Source organism: Chinchilla lanigera, unplaced genomic scaffold (genome assembly GCF_000276665.1).
Source record: "Chinchilla lanigera isolate Chin_1 unplaced genomic scaffold, ChiLan1.0 scaffold00039, whole genome shotgun sequence".
Lineage (NCBI taxonomy): Eukaryota > Metazoa > Chordata > Mammalia > Rodentia > Chinchillidae > Chinchilla > Chinchilla lanigera.
Window position 1 is genome coordinate 8,694,085 of NW_004955440.1, and position 14,016 is coordinate 8,708,100.

A 14,016-nucleotide genomic window follows, 5' to 3' on the forward strand; every position below is an offset into this window, starting at 1 on the left:
ACTAAGGCCTTTTTGTTAAAATAATTATCTTTTTATTCTATCAAATCCCCAACAACACTGACATTCAAATGAAGAGAAAGAATAATTTGCCAGGGTCTTATTGTACAATTCAGCTATGTAGAAAGGAAAGCCTGTAATTTAGACTAAAAGGGTCCAATATAACACAGGTGCTTAATAAATATTTTGAAAAAAATAATAATATATTGTTCCAGTCTGTAAAAATTGTGGATTTACTAGCTCAGTACCTGCCTTGTAATATGTTCTCCAAAATAAGTCATTATCTGAGCTCTCTGTTTAATCACTAATATTATACATGAAATTATATTTTACATTCACCCATTGCAATTTTGCTTTTTTATACATTACAGGAAAAAATATTAGACATAATTGTAATCCCAAATTTTACATGGGACCATGTTCCAAAATTTGACAGATGAATTATCCCTGTTTTTCTGATATTATAAGACAAAGCAATTTTGTACTTTGCAGGTACACCAAAGGAAAAGGGAATTAGATTCTTTGATCTATAGGTGAATTTTAACATGGCTAATTCCAAATTTTAAGTAGCAAGACCAGACAGTTAGTTCACATCCCAAAACAAAATGTGATTCTGCCCATGTGGCTTAGCTCAAACGTGAACTATTTAGTACTTGACTCTGTAGGCAGCCATGACGCCAACATAATTCAATACAATGATCCATTCCAAAGACTAAGCTCATCTTTACATGGCCCTGCCATGGGACAGAGGAATATGTCCACAGCAGGCATCTGAAATACTCTAAGAAAGATAAAAATACTTGTACATACTGAACTCCTTTATAAACATACACCTGTGGGAAATTTCAACTATTTTATATAAATATCCAATTATAACATGGTATTTTCTCAGTAAGCAACTTCAATACATTATAAAATAAATCAGAAATCCCTGAGGACACCCATCACATCTAACATTTTTCTCTTTGTGACAATTTCTTCCCACGCCCTAAATCATCAAAAGACATCAATCAGAAATTAAATATTATCATAAAATTGTTATAAAAAATCTAACAGTTTTCAGAAAGTACAGTTAGAGTGGATAAAATATCTTCTGGGTTTGACCATTTTGCTTCGTTTTGTTCATATAGACAAATGCTAATAGTAATTCCTGTGTGAAATGTAATAATACCTTAGAAGAGCTGGACGGCCCATTTTTTTACAGCTAGCCTTTTACGTTCTCTGTCACTATATGCATTCGCTTATATAAAAAATAAGGAAAGCTATGAATTCTCTTTATGTTTTATTTCCTTTTAGAAATTATGCATGTAAGAGGATGCATTTTAGTTTTCAAGATTACTGACATTCTGTAAATGAAAATACACATTTTATACATTACAATATTACCCAAGAAAGAAAAAGCACAACGAAAAGGGAAGTGCCTGTGTAGGAGTAAGCAGGAATAGAACAATCCGAGTATTGTACCCTTCCCACTGTGCTTCAAGACTGTCTTTTAAATTTCTACTTTAAATCAATTCTATTCCTACCACGTCTCATAAAATTGGATAAGAATCTGAATCTCAATTTCCTCATTTAAAGCGTTTGCCTCCCCCGGCATTACTATGCTTGCTTTTCAAGGAAAGAATCTTATACCGATTGCAAATGCTGTGATGAGGTAATTTATTAGTCTTAATCCTTTTGCACTGGAATTTTTTCTTCATTAACATTTACAATGAATATTTTTCTTGTGCTTTATGTTTTTGTATATGCAGTTGATGGTCAACTAAAGTTTTGTGGCCTTTTGGTTCAATTACTTGGCTACCATTTTATTGTTGAAAAAAATTTATTGAAACTATTTATTGAAACTATTTATTGAAACTATTTTATTGTTTACTTTGCAACTATTATACTTTCTGACAGTTTTTTATATAATATAGATTTATTTATATTATTAATATGCAATAGAAATTAATATATTGTTAATATATTAATGTATTATTATATTTATTTATATATAGTAGATCATCTTTAATACACACATTCCTTAGTAACATTAACTTTCAAATAAATCTGTAGGTAATACGTAATTGCTTTTATATAGCAAGCATTAACGTTTTCAGAGAAATTTTGTCACTTTGCCTAATTCCGCACTGTCAGTAAATGTCACGCCTGGGACGGGAGCCTCCGTCTCTTTGGCAACAAAGTCCACACTCTTGAGAACAGGAAATTAAAAGTATGGCACACATGTTGACATTCATAATATGAATAATAATGGAATAGGTTTTCTGCTTTAAAATATTCAAAATGAAATGTGGTAAAACATAAGACCAGTGTTTGTGGTAGTGATATATTGATTTACTTCCATTCAAAAATTATTTAATAATTTAAATTAAAATAATGTCATTAAAATTAAATATAATGACTTTAAAATAATGTCATACATGATAAGAATAAAAGTCAAAAAGTGCAAATGACTTCCTACGCTACTTATACCTAATTTCCTTGCCTCTTTCTCCACTAACAAGAGTTACTATAGACACTAACTACATTTCGTTCTTTTTCAGGTTGAGTGACGGCTTCTATGAGACAAAAATGTTAAATAAAGTGAATAGCCATGGCTGTGAAAGTCGTGACCAACAAGTAGAAGAGTGAAAGGAATTTTGGATTCTTGGTCACTCTGTTAGGCAGAAAGTTCAGCATTAGCAGGCTAGAGTCAGGGGCAGGGAAACTATGCTAAATTAAAAGCAAAGAAGACTTGATCTTTTTTGACCATATTTTGTTTTATGAATCATTAAGTATAGGTAAAATCCAAACAAGCTTATGGTTTGCAACTTTAGCCCCCAAGAATATAACCTCCTCAAAGTATGCTAGCAAGGTCCAGAGTCTCTGTGAATTATAGCCCACGGGTGAAGTTTTGAGACAAACCTCACGGTCTCAAAAACCAAGCAATAGAAATACCATTCAAGTGAGTAAAGCAAAATCGCCTCCCCTCTGAATTGGTCAAAATAGGCAATTTTCCTTGGAAAACAACAATGATCTCAGAGAAAGGAAATGAAATTTCCTGAAGACCTATTTTAAATGTAACCTGAAAGCTGATTCCAGATAGTAAAAGTGAAATTCTTGTGAATTAACAAGCACGTGCCATGCCACAACTAGTAACTGCCAGAATTAGGACACTAACCCGTTACTTACACTGAAGCAAAAGCTCCTTTCACTCTTTGGAGTAACTCAAACGTGAAACTCGGCAATATGCTGGGTCGCTTTTAGTGTAAATCTCTGTCATGCAACTTCTTGGTTTGTGAATGATGCCAGTGTCCAACCACTGGGGACACTGCGTTGTATTTCATAAAAATGGGCTCCAAAGACCTTTGCAGGATGGAATCAAGCTTCACACCCAGTGGCACAGGTTTCTGGCTGGCCACTATTTCCACAAATTCTCTGTTTGCTTCACCTAATATAAAACCCTAATTCTGATGTTGAAGGTAGCAGTCCACATACTCCAATGTAAAAAAGAATGCTAGGTTCAGAAGATCTACGGTGTTTTCTACGTTTGCTTACTGATAATTCTGCTGATGTGTTTAACGTTGGTTAATTTCTTGGAGGAAATAAGCCAAGGCCCCTGTAATGTTTAACTCAAGGACAGACCACATACACAGTGTTAGTGCCACAAGATGGTAATGGAGCTGAAGGGCTTCTGCCTGATGTTATCAAAGTCAAGTAACTGCTCAGTAGTTATGGTGATGCTAGTATAAACAAATCCACTTTGTCACCAGTTTTAAAGCAGTGTGCACAAAGTTGGAAATATGATAATAATACATGACTATAGTATGGGTTATGTGTTTATTATATGAAACATCATTATTTTAGAGTAGCCTGCATATATATATATATATATATATGGCATGATGGCATATGTCTCTGATCCCAGCACTCTAGGAAACTGAGGCGGAAGGATTGCAGGTTTGAACCAGCCCTTACAATCTAGTGTGACTTTGTCTCATATAAAAGATTGAACAGGGCTGGAGGTATAGCTCAGTGTGAAAGACCTGGGTTCCATCCTGAGAACAGGTTTAAAAAAAAAAAAGACAGTAAAGAAAAGAAACAAAAAAAAAAACCCTGTATGTCACATTACCAACAACAGTGCCATACATCTTCTCCTCATAAAAAGCTTAATGAGTAAACAAAGTCATACAGAACATAAAACTGTGCTGCGTTACCCGTAACAGCTTCATCTATCTTGAGTTTACCACCTTTTCTGAGTGTGTCAAGAGACCACATGCAGTGACTGACCTCTGCCATCTGGACCTACTCCACGATGGTCACAAAACAACAAAATCACCAAATGAAGCGTTTCTTGGAAGGCATCTTCGCTGCTAAGTGATGCATGACTGTGTGAACCTTAGGGAAATTATATGGTTGCTTCCAGAACCCAGTGACAAGCAATAAACTCATAAACATAAGTGACTATGACAGATGTTCACAAACTATTTTTTCTTCTTCTGGACAAAATATTATGCAACATCTTCCAGCTTCCTCTCTATTTAGAGAGAAGTGAATGTGTTCTGAATGAGTTCTGGCCTACAGACTGTGTAGAATGGTGCGTGACGACTCTAGCACTGACCACAAAAACGTTCTGAGCCGCGCTTTGCTTTGTCTCTTCCTTGGTCGGCTGCAGAGGATCCAGGACCATGCTGGGCAAGGAGAGCAGAGCCAATGAAAACACCTGGCTCTGTGAGAACTCTGGGGCCTACTGTGAGCTACGTTATGGACAATAAAATGATAAAACTGTACTGTGCCAAACACTAAAATTCAGGAATTCTTTTTAATGGCAGTTTTCCTACTCTATAACTGAAGGCATATGCAGATGTGAAGAGTATATAAGCAGCTATTATTACTAACACAGTGTCCAAAATTCAGGCTTTCCACTCTCCTAGTATCCAACTATTAGAAATACTTGTTTTGACTTTGTTGTTATTTTGTTTTTTAATTTTTTGTGGTCTTAGAGATAAAACCTAAGGTTTGTGCTATACCCAGACCTTCTTACTTATATTTTCTAAAGTTTTGCAGTTCTGCTAAAGCACCCCAGTTCCGCTCACAAGGATTGACTTGCAAATAATGGATTGCTACTTAGCCTACTTTTGCAGTATCAGCAACTGCCAGAAAAGTTTTTCTGAGCATTCTTCTTAGAAAAGTGAAAATCTTTCTACTGTGTACATGAATTTGAAGCACTCTACGTATTAGTGAATGTAGTCAGCAGTTGTTGACCATTTGCAAAATATTCTGTGTCAGAGACACAGATATGAATTTACGTTGTTTACTTGTACTTTTTATAAACCCAAAGCCTACGTTATATTTAGTTTATTTTTCCTTATTTAAAATAGAATAAAAAAGACAATAATAAAATAACACCAACATAGAAACAAAACAAAGCAAAAAGAGTAAAAATGACGCAGAAATGATGGGAATTAACAGTAGCTGTTATATCACATATTGTTATCTTCAACGAAGTTGCTCAGATTACCAGATGTAAGAATGAAAGATTGATCAAACCATTAAGAAATTAGGAAAAGGAAACGAAAAACATTAGAAAATTAGGAAATTAGGAAAAAGAAACGAAAAACATAAGAATTGAAAAGGTGTATTTCCTACTGGAGACTGGCATAGGAAAATTTCCTCAGAGCATTCTTCCTTTTCAAAGCAAATGAAGTGACAATGAAGTCATCAAAACCTCATAGTTTATGCTAGGTCAAGATTGAAATATGAAAACTGAATTCTCACATAGCAAGCAGTACATGCACAATGAACTGATAATGGAAGATTCAGCTAAAAGTATATCTTTATTAAAAAGTTAGAACTATAAATTATCAGGTCTGAAAAATCCGTGTTTAAAAATAAAATGTTGGGGCTGGGGATTTAGCTCAGCGGTACAGCGCCTGCTTGGCAAGTGCGATATCATGTGTTTGATTCCCAGTACCAGAAAAAAGAAAAAAAAAATAATAATAAAACAACAAAAAATAAAAATAAAATGTTTCATTTGGCTGAATTCCCCATTCTATGAAAATGTAGAAATGTTTAAAGTAGAAATAAATTGTGCAAATCAATGAATTCTAAATGTCTGAAAGCATTGGTCCAAATCTAATTATATATTTTTGAAAAAAACATTATTTTTATGAAACTTCTGCAGTTATGATATTTAGGAAAACCAGAATGTTATTCATTAAAAAGGCCAATTTTTCTAGTTAAATGTCTTAGTGAAAAGTGCAGGAACAATTATTCCAGAGAAGACTAAATGACGGCAGCTGAGTATTTAGCTCAGCGGCACAACGTCTCCCTGGTAAGCGCAAGGTTGTGAGTTTGATTCCCGGTACCAGAAAACAACAACAACAACACCAAAAAAAAAAAAAAAAAAACCCAAAAACAGAAAAAGAAAAGACTGAAGGACAATAAAGCAGCAGAAATTTAAACTTTTTGATATATGATTATATGCAATACATAAATTTCTCTGCTAGCAGGCACGTATTTTTAAAAATATCAGCAGGCACAGTATTTTTCTTTGGGTGCTTGTTATATATCAGTCTTGCATTACTGTGAGATATACCTTGATCGACCCTTCCTACCACATTCTCAATCAACTTTTATGAAGGTGTCAAGGAGCTAAGATATTAACAACATCAGGACAAGATTCAGACAATCAAAGACAATGTCAAAACAAAAAGACAATGGCAATAATACTACTTAGCTATAAAGACATAAATCAGAAACAAAAACTTAGATACAATACAACATCTGTCATTTGAATAAGGCAAAATAAAAACCAGAAGCACAGTAAAGCCTGGGTAGAGACAGGGGATAGATCTCTTGCAAAAGAGAAGGAATCCAGGAGACCGGTGGTGAGGGGAGAAGGGGAGTAGAAGGGGAAGTAAGTATAATCAAGGCATACCAAGTACAGGAACCCAATAACCTAAATGAATGTAAACACTATATGTCATAAACATGAGCTAAGGTTAATAGTATCAATAAGAAGGAAAATGGGGAAAGTGGATTTAGAGGAGGAGGGAAGTGGGGGGGTGAAGAGATTTAAAAAAGAAACAAGCTGTATTATGTAGTTACCCACTTCCTAAGCTGGCTGTAAACTGCATGCATTGAAAACATGTACTAATAAACAAAGAATGGCAATACTGTATAATACACAGTATCGGACCACACTGACGTGGAAATATCTGTCAAGAGTGGGCTCTCCTTGAAGTCTCATATTTTGTCTATGCTAGCAGGGCCCCATTCTGCTGATGGAGCCCCACCGCCTTCCTTTAATACAAACCTACAAATATGTGTAACTGCTAAATGTCCTTTGAAAAGGTTCATCAACAACACTGAATGTATGCTCTTTCCCTTTCCACTCAATTTACATTAAATATTTGTAAGAATGACTGATTGACAATCACCCAACACTTACTGAAATATTGATTCTATTTTAGATTATCTAAAATCCATTCTATCATCTGAAAGGTACAGATAAGTAATAATCATGGCACTTTTTTTTCTATATTAGAACATAGATGAATATACAGATATAAAATAGTACAATGTTGGACTTTTTTGTAGATAAAATACAGAAGAAATGCCAAATAACTAAGTGCTACAAATACCAGCTCTATCACTAAGCTTTACAAGTGAAAAAACCAGAAGCTGTGAACGTAACTTATATATAGTCTATGAAGCATATTTTTCCCTTTTCATTTTGGACATAAAATTTTTCAAAGTAATTGTTTTACTAGATTGTTGATACTTAATACACTAATAATATTTGCATACTGAACAACAAATGAAGTATTTTTTCTGTATATGTATGTGTTTGCATGTGTATATATCATGTGCTCATATGGAGATATCAAATACTCATGTGCACATCAAAGTGTATTTTATACAGCAACTGCCAATTACCAATAAATATGACACTTATTACCAGTTTCTAGTGGTAAAAATAAACAATAATATAATATATATTATCATTTGAAGTCTTAATAATATAATCTACTTGTACAATTTTACCTTTCAGCTTACATGTAGGTCATAAAAGCTACTGAAAATAATAGAAAACTTTGTTATGACAGCTGCCATCATGCAATGAATGTGATTCTAATTTTGTACTAAAGATAACAATTGTCGATATGAAAATGATGTGTGGGAAAGATCAGGACATAAATCTCCAACTCAACTGTTGCTTAAAAAAAAAGAAATAAAAATGAAACGCCTCCATGCTAAGATAAAATTACTGAATATTTTATTTGTTATAAACCTACCTTTAATTAAAGAGAGTATTCAAAATGACTCAATTCAAATTTATCAACTTGTCACAGAACCACTGAAAAATTTCTCCCATCTATAATAAAGGTTCTACCTACCTCCCTCCCAATGCACACATACAATATACGGAGGACACGCTTATCAAGATTTTTTGCTTCCAGTTTTGAAGTAGTCATCTTTTCTTTTCAACTGTCTTCTCAAACACATTTCTATAAAGATTCCTCCCCTAAATGTCATCTTTTATATTAAATAGTTTTAATATTATTTAGGAATCTGCAAAACAAATAACTATGTTGCAAAAAAGTATGTAAGTTAATTACGAAGAATAAAAGTAATGCTGTACAAAAAAATTAGGGCCTCAAAACAAGAAAAATGTCAGAAAATACATAGTTGAGACAGGCATAAGTCAGAAAATTGAAAACTTGGCTCAGTCTGGGTTCACTAAGAGCATGAAAACGGAAACACAGGTCTGAGATCAGGGTGCCTATGGCATGAGAAGAGTGAGGTGAGGTCAGGAAGACTCTGCCCAATACTGCACTGGGGAGGGGGAGTGGACAGGACAGCCACGACAAGGTCAGTATAATTACACACTGAGAAAACTTTTTGGGAGAATAAATTGATAATTCACTAAACTTTAAATATGGAATCTCTACTACTTTTCAGGAATCAAAAGCACAAAAATACACTATTGTGAAAGATACTGAATACCTTTATATTACAACTCGCTTAAATATTGTTATAATGGGAAAAAAGAAATTGTAAATGAAATTGTTAATTGTTAATCATTAAATGTATCTTTATTCTTTAAATTACAACGAAGATTTCAAAGATAAATGTCATAGTTCTAGACTTAAGGATATGGATTAGATCCAAGTATATTTTTGATTACAAAACAATTCAAGTCCAGAATAATTTGTAGAATATCCTGAATATATTCAAATATGTGAGTCTGATAATACATAAATTAAGGAAAGAATGTACACAGGTTAGTATTTATTAAAGGAGATTTATTCTTTTAAAGGAACTTTTTAATAATAAAATTAATATGGATATATTGTGAAAAAATCACTGGGAAGAAAACTGGTTGCAAAATAATAAAGCAAAATGAGAAATTTGAAGGTTTGCCCAATTTCAACTCGCAAAGTTAGTAAGAACAAATATGCCACTTTGCTTCAAGTGATTCTTAAAGATCTAGAGATATTTTCAAAGAAGAATGATTCGTTACATGTTCTGTGTAATGTTACTGTTTATTATAAGACTTCCAAACTGGAAATGAAAGCACTTGCAAGAACTGTATCAGAAAAGTATTGATGAACTGTCCAATCATGGTGAAACTGCAAGCATGAGCAGTGTCTGTGTTCTTTACATCCTTCTAGTGGAGAAAACCGTTAGGTGTGATAACATTTCTTTTTGCCCTTTGGGTTTCTAAATATTAGGGATTTACTGATGATTAGACATTATATTATCTGTGAGAACCTTTACTCCTTTACTTAAAAAAAAATTACAGAGGAAAAAAAACAAGTAATGAAAAGGCCTCTTGAGGATGTATTTTTTTGAATATCGTAACAATAAGAATACCCCTAATTACATCCTTAGAAGTCTAAATGAACGATTAGTTTGAAAAACTCAACTTTTAGTGTGCTAGAAAGGACCCCTTGAATCGCCAGAGCCTGAGCACAGCTAAAAGAGTCCAGCAGACCCTTTGGCGATTCTCTAGGTGCAGGCTGATTTCAGTCAGAATAAACTGTGCAGGGCAAGCTCGAAAGAAAATTTGTCCAGTACCTGCTCACATTACCCTTGACTGCAGACAACCTGATGAATGAATGACTTTATGAAAATAATTCCCGGCATGCATTTCAAAGCTTATTTTGAAATGGCTTCAGTGTATTGTACACATTACTTCCCTACCTTGTTTAATGCTTCAGGGGCCGTCCGACCACTCACCCCTTTCTCAGTTGCTGCTGAACAACCCTCCTCCGCACATTGCTGCAAGTGCCCCAGTGTGCACACAGGGTGCTGCTCCGACCTCTCACTGTTGTCCTCCACTCCTCTCGCCCTTCCCTTCCCTCTCTAACGGTCTCCAGCGTGCTTTTCTGGGTTCTTCCCAGGCTTCTGTAACATGCGTGACACTTCCGTGTCTTACACACAAGCATGGGAATTCGCGTGTGCCAAAAGCTGACTCTATCAACACATTTGTTAATGAGAATTTAAAGAGGAAAAGGTAAGAACTCCATGGGGGTAGTGCTAATTGATTTTCTTTATAAACACATAAGCAATTATACAAGTGACCATCTGGTTTGTCTGCATGAAGTTAATGAATACACAAAAGGAATCAAATTTAGAGTTTAGTGAAATCTTAAATCCAACTGCCTAGATAGTAGCTTGGATATGTCACAAGGCAAAAGAAAAGAGCCCCAGGCTGCAGGATCTAGAAAATAAATAAATATATAAGACTCTTTGTTTCTTTCAGGGAGGGACAGTGCAAACAGTGCTATGCTGGTTGTGATGTCTGGAAGTAGAGACATCGGAAACTAACATGTGGCATTATTTCGAACTAGGGCTCTGATATAGACAAACTGGGCCTATAGAGTGTAGAAAATTGCCACATTCTGAATCACTGTGACAATTAGCACTTTTCCCCTGAAATTTGTTATCTTATTTCTCTCAACATCCCAGAAGCATGCATAACTATTGCTTTGCAGATAATCATTAGAAATAAAAGAGCATAGCACAGATTAAGTCAAATAGCTACTGCCATAGAATATCACTCGTAGGTGCCAGGATTTAAAAGGAGATGGTTTAATGCCAGGCATGGTGGCTCACCCCTGAATATCCAGCTACTTAAGGGGCTGAGACAATAGGATCACAGGTTCCAGGCCAGTGAGTGCAACTTAGCAGAACCCTGTCTCAAAATAAAAACAAAACAAAAACAGGAAGATCTGGAAGTGCAGCTTAGGTGAGTCTCTAGGTTGAATGTCCTCCCCTTCAGAAAGCCAGCTGTTTTTATTATTTGTATTTCAATAGAAAAGAAAAGATTACATTGTATATATTATGTAAAGATTATATATATACATATATTGTGACATCGAAATTAGCTCATATATAATTTGCACATGAGAACACAGACACATGCACATGATACATAATAAGAAACAATATACAGACATATTTATTTTACTGACTTTGACTGGAACACTCAATTAATAAGACTGCAGGCCCACATGGCATTATCTTTTGAAGCATGGAAACGTGCCTTAAATTCACACATAGACTATTTATAACTTGGATAAGTAATGTCTCTGAAGTGGTTATGAAGAGCCTCATGGTCATTAACCAGCTCCACAGACACTGACAGACTTGTCTTTAGTAACTTCTGTGTTCTTTGCTAAATGGACTACACTGGCCAACAAGGCCACTCTTAGGATATTTACTATTCAGTGAATACATAGAAATTCATAACTGCAGTGACTAGGGACTATTCTGAGACACGAGAGGCAAAAACATGCAGAATGGGAAGCTCTGCTGGACAGTAAGTGGGGAAGGGTGGCCACCGTTTACGGAAGTAAGAGTGGTGGTAACCACAATAATAATTGAAAGAGGGCCAAGAGATCAGAAAAGAAATATGGATCACTATTAATCTTGGAGTACGGATAATTCCGTGTGACCCTACCATGGTCTTAGACAAAGCCAGAGATGGATTCTGATGTAGAAGAAAACATTGAAAGCAAAATTACGTTATCATGCATGAAATGATTGTCACAGGAACATGACATTTTGGTGGATTCCAAATTACTATCTTTTTAAATACAGATGCTTTGAGGTAATTTGTGCTTCCAACTCAAATAAAACACATAAGAAAATTTAAAAATAAAAGAGTCGATGCAGGAAGAGTGGATGGAATACCTGCAAAGGAGTCCCAGGTGATTGAGAATTTCAGACTCCCTCCCAAGGTATCCTCTGTCCCATTCTAACACTTCATGTTCAGTAGTTCCACAACTAGAGCACAAATCCAAGGCGAGCTCTTCCAAATTCAAACTCATTGAATACCTCTAAATTACCCAGTCTTTGCACATACCATGCTTGTCCCTCCATTCTTTCTTACCCCACAAAGCCTATCTTTTAAGTTTTCTTTTCACCCCCAGCCACAAAAATGTAGTCATTACATACACATGTATAATGCACATCCTCAAACGGGGGCCTGTAGTATGCTCATATCTATCTGTCTGTGAGATAGGACTGGAAGTTCCTATGGGAAAATGTTCTTTTTCACCTATCATTACAAGTCCTGCATTTTATCCATTATTTGGAATGAAAATGAATTTAAATACATTAGAATGAAGCTGGCCAAAGAGGCCCTCAGTCTAACTCAGAGTTGAGATTTCTAGGGACAATTCTTTTCTCTGAATCCACTTACGCCAAAAGTTGTGACACACGTTTTTAGGCTTGGTTCTCCTTAAAATGTAGAATTGTTTACATAATTTTACATAAATACATTATACATTATTTCATATCAGCAAATCCTGTAAGCAATGCAGATCTTGCCTTTCGAGTTAGTAAGCCATACAGAAAGCTCTTCCCCTCTGTCTTCCTTCATTAGATGTATTTTCTGCCTTTGTGTGTACAGTAACTGTCCTGATTGCTGGACAGAGAATATTGAACAGCATAGGATAGTTCCCTCTCCTATCAGAGTGGAGTCAAGAAGAAAATAGAGAGGAAATAAACAGAACTCTTTCCCAGTGTTAATAACAAGAAACTAAAGGCTTCCGGGGAGAGCACGGCAGGCCAGGGCGAGCTCAGGTAGAATGTTGGGGTCTGTTCCTGAGATGGGAAAACCCAAACTGACACTTAAAAAAGGTAATTTGAGGACAGCAGGATAATCTAATATTTTGAAGAGTTCATTATATTGTTTATAGAGAAGAGATAAAGATTCAGGAAAAACAAATATGGGAACAGATTAAATAATTACAGAAGGTACAGGAGCTCCTAGAGTTATAATTGAAGCATGGTTTCTTTTTTTTTTTTTTTTTTTTTGGTTTTTCTCCGGTACCGGGAACGAAGCATGGTTTCTTAATGCATCCATAGGGACATTTGAGTCCTACATGTAAGCCAGGCAAATGTGTCCCTCTCCAGGTGCTTCAGGCTACTGTGAGACTGCCTCCCAACCCAAGGGCCTCAAGAACTTCCCACATGTGTACCATTGCATCTGTGACCAAGGCCAACGTCCACTGGTTTCCAACTGTGGATCCGAGTGACATGTGACTCCATCATCCAAGGTGCCCTTGAAGAATTTCATCTAGTCATCTCACATCTGACCACTCAGTAGTGGTTTGCTGAAAACGAAGGCTTGTAATATTGCAAGACTTTTCCATGTGTTTTTATGTGAGTTTCTCTTATGCTATAACATTTCATTCTGTTTTAAGTGTTCACTGTGAAGAAAAATAGGTTTTTGTTTTTCATCTCCAACTAGAAAATACCATTTGAATTTGTGGCTGGAAACATTATAGAAGCCAGTTCTCCTTCCTCTGTCATGTGCATTAGGACTAAAAGAAAAGTTATAGTATACAGGAGTTTTAAAAGCACATGGAAACTTTTTCCTGTGCTCAACATGCCAGAGAGGAAAATTCTGTCTTAATTATTCAGTGAGCCATGTTACACACCCATCATGTTACTCTGTGAGACATTTGTCACTGAAATTTGGAAACAGTATGGAAGGAAGACTATGAAAGGATACAAGTG